The 15349-nt window shown below is 42.5% G+C and overlaps 1 protein-coding gene across 3 annotated transcripts in view; it reads right to left on the reverse strand.

The window, feature by feature from the left end:
• AK5 (adenylate kinase 5) overlaps window positions 1-15349 on the reverse strand; it is a 245648-nt gene that overhangs the window by 59863 nt on the left and 170436 nt on the right. The window lies entirely within an intron of this gene.

Genomic DNA, 15349 nt, shown 5'->3' on the forward strand with positions numbered 1-15349 from the left:
TGTCACAGAGTTATAATTTTCCCAAGACGATGCAGAAGACAGCGGACTGGTTGCTTTCTGTAGTGACCTGCCTGCATGCCTCCTGGAATATGCTGTACTCGAAGGCCAATCTTTATGTCTCCTCTTGGTTTTAAGATCTTAGCACAGAGTTATACAGGCGATAAAAAAGAAACATTTTACTATTTTTTGAAAAACTTTTAGCAAAGAGTATTTGGGGAATTTTTTTTTTTTGGTATTTTTCTGAAGCTGGAAACAGGGATAGACAGTCAGACAGACTCCCGCATGTGCCCGACCGGGATCCATCCGGCACGCCCACCAGGGGGCGACGCTCTGCCCACCAGGGGGTGATGCTCTGCCCCTCCGGGGCCTCGCTCTATCGCAACCAGAGCCACTCTACGCCTGGGGCAGAGGCCAAGGAGCCATCCCCAGCACCCGGGCTATCTTTGCTCCAATGGAGCCTCGGCTGCGGGAGGGGAAGAGAGAGACAGAGAGGAAGGAGAGGGGGAGGGGTGGAGAAGCAGATGGGCGCTTCACCTGTGTGCCCTGGCCGGGAATCAAACCCGGGACTTCTGCACGCCAGGCCGACGCTCTACCACTGAACCAACCGGCCAGGGCCTATTTGGGGAATTTTTAAAATCACAATGGCATTAGTGGAAAAGCAGACAGCAAACCCACTACCAAAAACAACAGCAACAACAAAAACAAAAACCAAGCAGACACAGGCGCCAAGGCAAGCTGACTCTGACTTCTCAAAGTCTCTCCAGCAGAAGCAGTACAGAGAAAAAAAACAACTGCCAAAAGCAGAAATAAAAGCAGCTAAGAAAAGACAAGCCTGGAAGAAAGGTTAACCCTTAAAAGCTGGGACTTTCTAAATGCAAGACTGACTCCTGCGTCTGGGAGAAGGCAGCCTCAATGTGGTCCTGTGATTGTGTTAGGGACTGAGTGTGCGTGGAATCCACTCACCATCCTGTGGCCTTCAAGGATGTCTGTGCTTAAAGGGTTCCCCCCCTAATTTGCACAAAGACTCTGTGTGGGTTAGTGGTGGCCAGCCTTGAGGTGAAGTTTGATCAATTTTTTCCCCATTAAATATTCAGAATAGAAAATAAGGAGAGTATGGGGGTGGGGAACAAAGAGAGTTTCACAGCTCTCGCAAATGGCATGGCCACGGGGTCAAATGGCAAGGCCACGGGGTCAGTCAGACACCACGCCAGCTGTTATAAAACACATGCACTCTGTTTATGAACCTAGAGCTCACCAGCATGGCCTTGAGCTGGTCCTCTGGCCCTGCTTTGACCCAATACCAGCACTTAAGTCACCCCTCTCTGCCTCTTTCCCCAATTCATAATAGAGAATCACCATTTCTTTCCTACTGGCACAATGATCCTCGTTGGAGGACCGGAGAAGTGTGAAGAGAAAGGACAGGGTACAAATGCAGGGTGTGCTCATTGCTGTGGAGCCGCACTCCTTGGGAGAGAGGCCGGGCAGGTGTCTCAGACCCAGGTCATGTGCCAGCTCCTTCCCCTGAAGGTGTAATTCATGAAACTGTGTGTGTGTGTGTGTGTGTGTGTGTGTGTGTCAGAGATAGAGAGAGGAACAGATAGGGACAGGAAGGGAAAAACAAGAAGCAGCAATTCTTCCTTACGTACCTTAGTTGTTCATTTATTGCTTTGCTCCTGTGTGTTTTTTGTTGTTTTTTCAGAGACAGAGAGAGAGTCAGAGAGAGGGATAGAGAGGGACAGACAGACAGGAACAGAGAGAGATGAGAAGCATCAATTATCAGTTTTTCGCTGTGACACCCTTGTTCATTGATTGCTTTCTCACATGTGCCTTGTCCGCGGGCCTTCAGCAGACTGAGAAACCCCTTGCTCGAGCCAGCAACTTTGAGCTCAAGCTGGTGAGCTTTGCTCAAACCAGAAGAGCTCGCGCTCAAGCTGGCAACCTCGGGGTATCGAACCTGGGTCCTCTGCATCCCAGTCTGATGCTCTATCCACTGTACCACCACCTAGTCAGGCAATTCATGAAACTTTAAAGGCTGAAATCAATCTTTTTCATCAATGCCCCTACATGTCTTTTCTGCATATGTACTAAAATTAAAGAATTAAAGGCCATGAAGAAGAGTGAATATGAAGGAAATTACCCTGTGGATTTGACACATCAGTATTCATTTTAGAAAATAATTAAGAAATTACATAAAATCGGTAAATGATACAAACTTCTAGATATAACAGAGATACAGCTTGGGGATGTGCAGCATGGTGACTCTAGTTGACCTGCGTGTACACATAGTATACGGTGTATCTGAAAGTTGCTAAGAGAGTAGAGATCTTAAGAGCTCTCCTCACAAGAAAAAAAACATTGTAACTGTGTGATAGTAGATGTTAACTAGATTTAATCATGGTGATCATTTCACAATATATACAAATATCAAATAATGTTGTATACTCAAAACTAATACAATATTAGGTCAATTATACCTCAATTTTAAAAAATTACCACATGAGAACTAGGTAGTCCATAAATAATTATTTTATGCTGAAAACACTATTTACCATTGAACATTAGCTTCACAAAAGCACACATATATTGTCAGCCTTGGCCTTCCCAAAGCATTTTCTCTGCTCTGAGTCCACTCACTACTAAGCCACAAGCCCTGCACACACAGATCTGAAGGGCAGACAGGGATACTCATTGCTGTGAATGAGGTCAAGAAACCCTGCGAATGAATGAAAAGCCTTCACTTCACAAGAAAGGAAACTGAGGCCACGGGGTGAGAGGAGGACACAGTTGTCCAATGTTACACCTCTGACACGTGAGAGAGCAGATACTTGAAATCAGGAGTCAGACTACAAAGACTCTTGGCTTTTCCTTGTCCATGAATGAACAAAGGAGGAAACGTGATATTGTTTTCTGTGCAGAAGTATGTTAGCATACATTCCAGGACAGCTAACAGTTGTTACACGTCCAAACAAGTCCACTTTTAAGTTAGTCTCATTCCACAGAACCCACTGTATGTTCTTTAGGATTCAATGTTTTTTATTTGTCCAGTGTTTCACACAATGGAGACTATTTCCATTTCTGACACCTGCAATGTAGTGTGGGATGTCGGGAAAGGCACTGGAGCCCTAGGAATCTCGGTTAGAGTTCTTGGTAATGTCAGCATGGTCTTCATGAAGCACTCAGGGTCCGGCGGGGGTGAAGGGGTAAACAGGCATGGTCTGTGGTCATGGGCATTGTGCCTAGTTGGGGAGATGGATATTAATTACATGACCATATAAGTAAATGTGTATTAAAGATGAATGTCTATAAAGAGTTCTAGGAAAATTAAAATAGGAGCTCTGGCATGCACAGGGGTTGGGGAATAGGCTCCAAGTTGGCCCAGTGGGGAATGAAGGGGAAGATGGGTGAGGAAAGACAAGCCTGTCCCAGGAGGAGCCATTAGCCAATGTTAGAGCTCAAGGAGGAGCAGCCCACACCCAAGAGAAGCTGAAGGCAGGCCAGGGTGGCTGCACAGAGACCATGTGGACAGCATGCTGATGCTTCCTGCAGGGTCTTAGAGGCCTTGAGGGCTCAGGTTCCATCCCAGGAGCAGTGGTGGGGTTCAGCGGTTCACACTGATTCGGCAGAGCTGATACCTCCTTTGGTGTTGAGTTCGGTGAACCACTTGTTAAAATGGCACTTATATTCAGGGATCTCTCTAAGGTGGTTGCCTGGGCAGCCACCCAATGTGGGAATCACAAATTTACATTCCTTACTCTTTTTTAACATTCATCTGCACAGCAGTGTATTCTAAATGCCTGTAGTAATGTTCATTCTGTCCACAGGTGAAAAAAATTGCAAGTGAGGATGCCAATCAAGAAGCCATTTGGAAATATCTTAAATAACAGTTTTATTGTTTTTTGTCAAGTATTATTTAATATTTTTCCATTACTATTTTAAAAATCTTATAATCTAGTTTAGTGTACTTCTTTTATTGTTCTTATTTAAGTATTAAATGCATGCAATAATAAATTATCTTTCAGTATATCCTTTTTTTTTTATATATTTAAACGGTCATTAGGGCAGAGAACAGGTTGTTAAATTTTTGAATCCCACCGCTGTTCAGGAGCAACGGGAAGAAAGGCCCCGAGGGCTGGGAGTTGGAAAGTGACATGATCAGTTCTGTGTTTTTATAAATACCACTCCAGATTCTATGAAACATGAATTGGAGGTGTCTTTCTGTCTAAAGTGGGAAGAACAGTGGCCACTGCAGAGGCTGGTGGCTAAAAGGACAAGAGATGGTGGAAAGTATTTGGTAAACGGTAAATCGCTGTACAAATAGGTATTATCACTATACCTTTGTTTATTAGCATATCAAAACAGGGATTATTCCCCATGTCTTCACAAAAGTCACAGCTCTTATTTAAGGTTATAAATTTGGGGTCAATTGCAGTTGCTAGAACCCACCCACTAGTCTCACACCTATTCTTCCAATATGGGGTTCCTCTCTATCACCTCAAAAAAAGAGATCTGTCCAGTGGCCTTTGGTGGAAGTGGATGTAAGCAAACATCACAACGGAACATTCTGAGGGAGCCTGAGAGCATGTGCTCCTGACCATGGAGGACCGTAAACCTTGCACTTTGCTCGCCACGGAGTGGGTGGACAGGACGAGCTGGGTGACAGCAAAGCCTTAGAAAAGCCTCGGGGAATATAACCCACAAAACCTGGCTTTCTTTTTCTTTCTTTCTTTTCTTTTTGTAAAGAATGTTAAGCTCAAGAGCAACTACATACAGTACATGTTTCTTTCTTTCTTTTTTTTTTTTTTACTTAATTGAGCGGTTGCCATGGCAATTCAAGAACAGACTACTCATCTCCTTCAATGAACTGCAGATACACATTTTTCATCTACTGCAAGTTGCAACAAGCTTTTCAAAAAGGTAATCTTGAGCTGTCGTTTCTTTCCTGGCCGGGTGTCAGTATTTCTCCACGGGACCATGAAATGACAGCCCTTTGCTTTCATGAATGAAACAAGTCAGTCCTGGGGACACAAGGTGTGGCCATCTCATCAGGATTCAGACCCATCAGCCAGTCAGCAACACAGGAGGATGGCAGAGAAGCAAAGGGAAGAGGCTCCCTCTTTCTAGGAGCACACCACAATGCCAGCACACCTTCTGGGTAGAGTTCCCAAGGACCGTCTTCAGAATTTAACCCTGGAACTAGGGTGAACTGTCCCCTGACCTCCTACTTTCTCTCACCTCATTGATCCTTCTGCTTCTGCCTTGGCCTTAGCCCCTCTCATCTGTCATTGCCTGAATTATTAAAATACCCTCCTAACTAGCCCCCCTGAAACCAGTCTCTCCACTTAATCCATTCTCCACATGGGTGGCAACAGTGTATTTCTAAAATGCAGATCTGATGTTGTCTCCCTACTCCACGCTGACAAAGAACTTCCAGCAGTGCATCTGTAAAGCCCTTCCTGATCTGGGCCATCCCTGCATGCTCATATGTGTCATTGTCTGCTCACAATCTTGTCAGCTGCCTCTCTATGAGCACTGCAGTACAGTATATTCAGCCTACGATCGTTCCCTGGCACGACCTGTCTAGCTAGCTACCTACAACTCCTCTTATTAAAAGACCCATTTTAAGACTAAACTCAAGAGTTACTTACTGTCCTTCCTCCCATTGTAATTAAATCTCCTTCTCCAGTGTGCTCATAGAGCACGTACTATCTCTGTGATAGTGCCTCCCACATGATACTCTGTCCTATATTAGACTTAGTTGTGTATTTCATTTATCTTTTAATTTTTCACAGTGCCTTGAGCACAGAAGCACTTCTGTAATTTCTCAGTGTATTTGCCCAGTATTCATCCTACCCCTAAAATGTAAGTTGGGTGGTTGGGTCAGGAGTGCACCTGAACGATGCCTGGACAACAATGTCCTTCCCCAGGAATCTAGAGTGAGGGAGATTGGGCTCTCTGTTGGCTGGGCCAGTTGGTAGGAAGGAATTTCTCCCACCATGTAAATGGTGGGAGTAGTAGAAGAAATAGGTCTGCAAAGAGAGAAAAAGAAGGTAATGCAGATAGGGGTGCAGACATAAAATAGAGGGAACTTCTTAATGGCCTTTTAAATTATTTTCAATTATTTATTAGCCATGGCTAAATGTGGTTATGTAGTTTTCTTCTTTTTTTCTTTTTTTTTTTACAGAGACAGAGAGAGAGTGAGAGGTATAGACAGGGACAGACAGGAACGGAGAGATGAGAAGCATCAATCATTAGTTTTTCATTGCGAGTTGCAACACCTTAGTTGTTCATTGATTGCTTTCTCATATATGCCTTGACCGCGGGCCTTCAGCAGAGCGAGTAACCCCTTGCTCGAGTCACCAACCTTGAGTCCAAGCTGGTGAGCTTTTGTTCAAACCATATGAGCGCACGCTCAAGCTGGGGTCTCGAACCTGGGTCCTCTGCATCCCAGTCCGACACTCTATCCACTGCGCCACTGCCTGGTCAGGCTCTTAATGGCCTTTTAGCAGGTCACTGTGCATTGTTTCTAATGCTTAGGTGTAATCCTTCTTGGATTTGTGAGAGGTCCCCCCCAAATTCATAATAATTACACCTTTCTGTGGAAGTTAGCTTAAACACATTTTGTGACTTGCAACCAAGGGAATCTTAATTAAGACACTCACCTAGAAAGGGTACGTTTTTGTCTCCTGCTTGTCTTTTCTAAGAGACTGAGATCTTTAAGCGAAGTCTAGGTGAATCTTCAGTAAGTTTTATAACCCCAGAATCTGGCATAGTGCCTGACATTCAGTAAATGTTCACTATGCCATTGTTGAATTGATATATCGACATTTTCCTGACTCAAATGAGACGATGCACAAAAATCATAGAGTACTAAATTAATGTGAACCTCACTTTTCATTGTAAGCCTAACTCTGCTAAACTCTGCCCCATCCTCACTCCTCCCAGGGAAGAAGGGGGAGTGTTTGGGAGACTTCTCAATTGTTCAGAAGTCAGGCAGGGGGAAGGGGCAATAGTTATTGTAAGGTTTAGGTTCAGGGTGACTTTTAAAACTAGAGCCCCCTTTAAAACTAAAATTCCCCTCACCCAATTTCTTAGTCTCAAAGCAGCACATTTTCCTCCCCTCACTGTGAGGTTGTAGTTAATTAACTTGCTATTCTCTCATTTAATGGCTTCCTGGCCTTCACTTTGAAATATAACAGAAAGTTTATCTTTGCAAAAGTCAGGGAAAGCTTACATAGGGAAGGGACCTGACAATTAGAGGAGTTTAAATCATAGTAAGTGTTTATAAAGGCCTAGTTACAGGCCCAGAGAAACTGCCTTCTGATAAGCAGTCCTCTAAGGCAGTGGTCCCCAACCTTTTTTGGGCCTCGGACCGGTTTAATGTCAGAAAATATTTTCACGGACCGGCCTTTAGGGTAGGATGGGTAAATGTATCATGTGACTGAGACAAGCGTCAAGAGTGAGTCTTAGACGGATGTTACAGAGGGAATCTGGTCATTTAAAAAAAATAAAGCATCGTTCTGTCTTAAATATAAATAAAACGGAAATAATGTAAGTTATTTATTCTTTCTCTGAGGATCGGTACCAAATGGCCCACGGACCGGTAGCGGTCCGTGGCCTGGGGGTTGGGGACCACTGTTCTAAGGGATCAGCGTCCCCATTCCAAGGGCAGTGCAAACCAGTGGGAGGCGGGAGGGGGCCTGGCCTGCTTGGAGCCTCCTCCTGCCCGGCCGCCCAGGCCCTTGTGAACTAGCACAGGCCTCCTCCTGCCCGGCCGCCCAGGACCTTGTGAACTAGCACAGGCCTCCTCCTGCCCGGCCGCCCAGGCCCTTGTGAACTAGCACAGGCCTCCTCCTGCCCGGCCGCCCAGGACCTTGTGAACTAGCACAGGCCTCCTCCTGCCCGGCCTCCTGCCCTTGTGAACTAGCACAGGCCTCCTCCTGCCCGGCCGCCCAGGCCCTTGTGAACTAGCACAGGCCTCCTCCTGCCCGGCTGCCCAGGATCTTGTGAACTAGCACAGGCCTCCTTCAGACGGTTGAGCCACGAGATAAACAATTTGGAGAAACTGTAGTGCCTCACCAATCCACGTATGAAAAAAATACTACCTTGTACCTATAGAGGCGGTGACGTCAGCTGCTTTTTCCAAGACCCCCGACTAACTATCAATACCCTACTCCCACCCTCCCCGGGGCTGACATGGCATGTGGGTCCGTCCTGGCACGCTCGCACCCAAGCGTTTGAAATAAATAATCCTCTTGGAACACTGTACAGCAGACTTACTTTTGTTTTCGGTTCTCTCCCCAGTGCCCACCCACAGACCCGGGAAGGGGTTCAGCCCGTCGGCTATCTCATACATAAGGCAGTCCTGCTGGAGTTCTCGCCAGGTCTGACCTAGTCAGGGGTTTATATGGACCTGCCAGTTGACACGAGAAGCTGAAAGGAGGCTTTCCCCTTCCTCCATTGCACCGGCTACCCACAGCTTTAACCTAACAGTTAATTAGATCCCTTCAAACATTAGGAGGAAAAACGAAGGTCCTCCCTCTAATATTCTTTTATAAGTTATTTGAAATGCTTCACGAATTCACATACATATGAATTAAGCTACAGAATCCATGTTTATGATAATCCTATTAGGATCTGGATTCTTTGCATGCTACTAAAAAAAAAGGACTTGATGCTAAATTGCAAATAAGGCAGCAGGGACACGAATGAGTCAAGAGAAGAAGTTTTAAGATAATTTTAAGCATTGTGGAGGCTCTGCTTTACACAGAATTGATACAGATTACTTTTCTCCATTAAAGGGGGTTCAAATTATCAATAATCTTCTTAGCCTATCTCCAGAATATTTTCAACAAAGCTGGTTTTGTTATTTTAAGGCACAGAGAATAATGCCACAAATGGAACATAAAAAGATTAATGGAGATGTTCTGGGAACTGGCTGCATTTAAGAAAGCCTGTGTGCTTGGAAATGACAAGAACGCTTGGATGTTTTTGAATAATACTGTTTCTAGAGAAAGGAAGGAGATGTGGAAGCACCAGCACACAACCGGCCCCAAGGAAACTTGGTAATTGCTTGTGAAGAAAAAGACTGATCGTGAACCTGTTTCCAAGGAAGAGCACGGGAGGGGTTCTGCTGCACGTCCTGAGGGCTTACCCTGGCCCCGCCCCTGGATGCTGACACTTTGGACTGCCTTATTGGCCAAAGGACTGCAGATACTTTAGCAATTAAGGTACCTCTGCATCCTGAGTCATGTGGGACTAAATTGGTCTCAGTCTGAGTTTTTATTTTAAGTAATTTAGAAGAACAGCCTTCTCTAAAAACCTTTCTCTTTAGAATCCTTTTGTCCCATCTCAATAATCTTTGCTTTATTATTGAAGTATACCTGATTAGAATGAAGTGGAAAATTGCAATATTACCCTTTATCCCCTCTGCCTCAATAATCCCAGTATTAGAAATCTCTCCTAGGATAATAAGAAGAGATTTGGGCAAAGTTTCTGTGCCATGATATGCCAGAGCAGCATTAGAATTGACACCAGAGCAATGCTGGGGTTAGAGTTCAGACCCCCTGAGCAGTTGAAAATCCATGTATAACTTCTGACTCCCCAATATCTTCACTACAAATAGCTTACTATTGACCAGAGCCTTACTGATAACACAGTAGACTAACACATCTTGAACATTATATGTATTATATACTATATTCTTACAAGAAAGTAAGAGAAAGGGAAACATTTTTTAAAAATTGTAAAGAAGAGATAATATATTGACAGTATTTATTGAAAAAAATTCATGTATAAGTGCATACATGCAGCTCAAACCTGTGTTGTTCAAGGGTCAACTGTATTTGTAACAGTGGAAAGACAGAAAGAAAAATATGTGCCTTAAAGTGGGGGAATGAAGAAAATAGATATAGCATACTTACAGAATTATATTTTACACTGCTATTAAAATGTGTTTACAAAAACTATTCAAAGACATGGGAAATTCTATGTTATTAAGTGAAAATATTTGTAGCTTTATTAAATACTGTCAATCAAAAAAATACTCAAAATGTTGACGTTAATTTTCTTCTTTATACTTATTATAATTTTCCAAAACATGTAGTTTTGCTTTTACAAATAAAAAAAGATATTAAATGTAAGAAAAATAATGAGGAAATGAAAGCATATTATGTATCAAAAGAGAAGCAATCACAGACTTTCTTATAATCTTAGACATCTGTTTATATGGTTTGCTCATTTTATAAGCCTGTGAAGAGATTAACTCCTATGATTGAAAATACTAGGAAAAAATACAGCTGGTTTTTATTTTGGGGGGCAGTGCAAAGAGAGGTTTTCTGGGGGGTCATTATTATAGATGTGAGGGAAGCAGCATAGCTTACTGAGAAGAGGAACTTGGAGTGCAGATATCGTTAGCTATGTGACCTCGGGAATAATGACACTTTCCCCCCAGAGCTGTGGTGAGGATCAAACCAGATCATAGCACTCTTGGCACAAGGCAGGTATTTAATAAAAGCTGTTGACTCTGGATTTTCTTCCAGGTTATGAATATACAGTGAAAAAACTGCAAATTTTAGGTTGTCTTCTCTGCTGGCTTCCCCTAAACAAGACTAATTAAAAAGCAAAGTGATTTGAAGAGGAATGTTGTTATATCTACTGTTTAGAACCAAGTGTGTTCTGCATGAGTCAGCAAGCTTCTAAAGTAAAGACAAGGAAATAAAAAGACCCATAGCTACTAGCACGTTGCTTGCCTCAAAAGCCCATCCCTGGGCCCATTCCTGTTCCTGACCTCATGGGAAGTTCTAGCAAAATCATCAAAGAGGTAAATGGGCTCTGCTCTGACTGTCTTTGACTCTTCTTCACCCCAATACCCTGTCTTCCTTCCTTTGGATTCTGGAACTGAATGTGGTTTTCTGGTTTTCCAGTCGCCTGCCCCACGGAGAGCTATCTGGGGAAATGCTGAGGTCGCCGGTTCGAAACCCTGGGCTTGCCTGGTCAAGGCACATATGGGAGTTGATGCTTCCAGCTCCTCCCCCCTTCTCTCTCTCTCTGTCTCCCTCTTCTCTCTCTCTGTCTCTCTCTCTCTCTCTCTCCCCCCTCTAAAAATGAATAAAGTAAAAAAAAATATTAAAAAAAAAACAACTGAGGGAGAAGTTCTAGTGGCACAATATCACTGCCCCCACCTTAGATTCCCTGGGGATGAGATGTCAGGAATTAAAGCAGGTTGGTGGGAGTGGTGTTTAGATATTTCAGTGATAATGGTGATGGGAGTTAACATTACACACACACACACACACACACACACACACACACACGCATATACCTACACCCCTTGGCCCTTCTTAAACAAATAAACTCAGAGACAGAAAAGACCTTAGGAAGCATTTAATTTTCCCACCCACAGAAATCAGTTTTTAAAAAGCATCTTTGAGGAATGGTTACCTAGAATTTGAATAATCTAGGGTAATTGGAATATCTTCAGTGAGGTAGTCAACTGGATAACACTATTTAAAAACTCCTTATACATTGCTCTGAATTCCATCTCTTTGTAATTTCCATCTCGAGAGTCCAATTTTCTCTTCCACAGTAATGGAGAAGTCTAATTCCCTCTTCTAAAATACAGTCCCTTACAGATTAGAATTGCTTCACTGAACAGTTAATTACTGAGCATGAGTCAGGTACTGTGCAAAAGGAAGTGGGAACAGAACTTTGAATACTACCACAAACCCTACCAACCATGGTGTGGGCGGGCCGGTAAGAGCCTGGCCAAGAAAACATACTTCTTCACTCAGATATTTCTAGACCCTTCAGCCATGGGCTGTATGACAGTTTTTGGATCCCTTAACATCCTAGTTATCCTCCTTTGAAAACATGTAAATAAAAACAATTTTTATTATTGTTATGTAAATTTGTTTTACTCCTTGTTCTTCATTTACAGTTTACAGAATGTCAGACTTCTTCTACTTCCCTTTTAGATTCTTTTTCATTAAGTTTGTCAAGCAATATGCAAGCAATTCAGGAATTATAGTGAAGTGCACATTGGCTGTGTCCCTTAGTATATCTACTGGGAGAGAAAGACACGGACACAGCCCTAATCCCCGTGCCAAGTGCTATACCGCAAACAGGAACAAACGCTGGTAAAAGCAAGAGAAGTATGTTGAAATCTTTTAGGATGGTACTGGAATCCTGAGTAAATTCTTTATTTTCATTATTTTATTATTTTCTTCATGTCTGTGCTATTAGTTAATATATTTCGAAGAGAGGTCCTTTAACAATTCTAAGTGGTAACCTTGTTGTTCTATATTTTCTATCTGCATTTAAAGGAGGATATGAGAAACTTCCAATAGATACTCATCATGTTAAGACTTTAGGTCTTAACATATGTATAGTACTTTACATCTTATATAATGCATTGATAGGAATCAGCTCTTCAGTCTTCACATGTTTTCTTCATTTTGTAGATTTGGAAACTGAGGCTCAGAGAAGTCAGTGATGGGACATAGCAGCAGAACCAGAACTCAAACCTATCCAGGACTCTGGGCCCAGGGGAAGTGTACACGCTCTGGTTACAACCACCATCCCTAATAAATATATGAATTCAACATGGAAATTGAAATAAGGACATACACTGTGACCTGAAGACCCACAGAAAGAGAAGGATAATTCATCAGTAAATGGACAATGGTACCTTGCTCCTTGGCAACCAACTCCAAGGAGCAAAGTGCAACCTCATTACATCCCTCTTCTGCCAACTCACATGTAAATTTGTGTAAGCCTGTGTTTGCTTTTGGACTGGGTTTTCAGGTCTTTGTGTACTCTCCCCACCCTTACTTCTGTAAGAGATAATAATCCCAGAAGGTTATTTCGTTTCCCATTAACAATGGTTTCCTGTGTTAAGGCTCCAGGCCATCAGATGTCATGAGTTCTATTTCCTTCCCTTGATGAGGCAGTGACACTATTGTGCGATCACAAATATCCTCATTTTCCTTCACAATGACAGAGCACTCAAGGTTATTCTAGTTAATAGGATGTCATAGGAGCATATGAAATTAATTTAAAAAATAATAGGAGTTTTGAAAAAAGCAAAGCAAACAGTCTCTACTCATCAGTCCTTCATATGTTTTTACACCTGGAGTACATCTTACTGCTTTGAAGGAAAGCATTCTATCAGTTCTTACTGCTTTCTGCAAAGATCTCTTATCTCTGTTACATGTGATGGGCACAGCAGACGTGCATGATGAGGCATTTCCTTTTATGTCTTCAGAGTGTGAAATATGTCAAACTCTGGGCTCAAAATGGTAATCTAAGTGATATATATGTTGCTGTTTTTTATTAAATTAAAATTATTGGGATGACATTGGTTAATATATGTTTCAAGTGTCTATTCTATAATACATCATCTGTATTTGTGTGCTCACTACCCAAAATCTAGTCTCCTTCCATCACCATGTATTTGGTCCCCTTTATTTCTTTATCTTCCCCCACCCTTCCCCTCTGGTAACCACTAGACTGTTGTCTGTGTCTATGAGTTTGTTGGTTGCTTTCTGTTTTATATCCCACATATGAAAACTCATATGGTTCCTGTCCTTTTTCTGTCTGTAATGTCATTGTTTAATGTTTAATACCTACACTGAAAATATGAAGGACATCCCTGACTTAGCAGTTAAGAACAGTGAAAATATATTCTTATTAATTTATGAGGTTTAAAAATGAGACTTGTCCTTTTTTCTACAGAATCAATTAGCTCTAGACTGCCATTGCCACTGGAGACAGTCAGGAACGGCTGGCTTCCTGTACCTGCCCAAGGTATTTTTGTTTTAGTGTTTGGGAAAAGCTAGACTTATATCTTTCTGACCTCATCCCTCTCCAACAGCCTTGCATTCATTTTTCCAACTGGCCACGGTAAACCTGGTCACCGCAGCTTCCCAGCTCGGCCAGTGCTTGTAGGACTGCCACGAAAGCCTGACTTACCCATCCGAGCTGGGCTCAGGAAGTCCCCAAATTATAATCAGTGCTGTGCTACTGAAATATACAGCTTTGGCAGTGACTCTATTTAAAATCAGCTCTACAAATACAAGCTAACCCATGTTCTGGCTAAATGTAATATATATATTTAAATTTTTCCATTGATTTTGAGAGAGAGGAAGAGAGAGAGAGGGAGAGAGAGAGAAGCATCAACTCATTGCTCCAGTTAGTTGTTCCATTTAGTTAAGCACTCACTGGTTGCTTCTCCTATATGCCCTGACCTGAGATAGAACCCACGACCTCCGTGCACCTGGATGCTGCTACATTCACTGAGCCACCCGACCAGGGTCTAAATGTAATATTTCTTGATTTAGAAGCTGACTATCACTATGGAAGTTCAGCTAAAATAAATATTTACTAAGTGAATGGAAAAAAATGAAAAGATTCACTTGGACAAAATAAATTTTCAGGTTCTACCATCAAGCGGGCTCTCGGACTGCTTGCTTATTCTGCTGTTCCCTTAGTTTACTCTCAGCTGGTTCCACAATTCAGTCCTGCACTCGCTTCAAACCTCAGACTTTTAGTGGACAGCTCTGTCTCTGGAAAGCGTCTAAGAGGAATTCATAACTTCCCACCACTAAACATACACACCCATCCTCTCTGTGTTCCTTGTTATAACTCTTACATGGTCTTTTCTTCGCTTTAGGAGCCAGCTCTCCTGCATGTAGAGGAATTGTCCCCTGTCTTGTGAATTCTCCTTCTCCTTAATAAGCAGATCCTTTCTTTTTTTTTTTTTTTTAATAAATTTTTATTAATGGTAATGGGATGACATTAATAAATCAGGGTACATATATTCAAAGAAAACATGTCTAGGTTATTTTGTCATCAAATTATGTTGCAAACCCCTCGCCCAAAGTCAGATTGTCCTCCGTCACCCTCTATCTAGTTCTCTGTGCCCCTCCCCCTCCCCCTAACTCTCTCCCTCCCTCCCTCCCTCCCTCCCATGTCCTCCCTCCCCCCCCCACCCTTGGTAACCACCACACTCTTGTCCATGTCTCTTAGTCTCATTTTTATGTTCCACCAATGTATGGAATCATGTAGTTCTTGTTTTTTTCTGATTAAGCAGATCCTTTCTATAAAGTTTTAAACATGTTCAAGTATCTTCCATTACAAACAAAGAAGCAAGCACTAACTTCCCCCAATAGCTCTTTGTAAGGTCAACAATTTCCTCCCATGTTTCTATATACAAAGCCCGTTTTCCATTCTCCCTCTTCCTCATCTTCCCATCAGTATTTGACACTCTCTGCTTTTTGAAATAATACTGTTTACTTTGGCTTTTGGAACCCCATATTTTACTGGTTTTCCTAACAGCTTCTTCTACATCTTT

Source organism: Saccopteryx bilineata, chromosome 3 (genome assembly GCF_036850765.1).
Source record: "Saccopteryx bilineata isolate mSacBil1 chromosome 3, mSacBil1_pri_phased_curated, whole genome shotgun sequence".
Classification (NCBI taxonomy): domain Eukaryota; kingdom Metazoa; phylum Chordata; class Mammalia; order Chiroptera; family Emballonuridae; genus Saccopteryx; species Saccopteryx bilineata.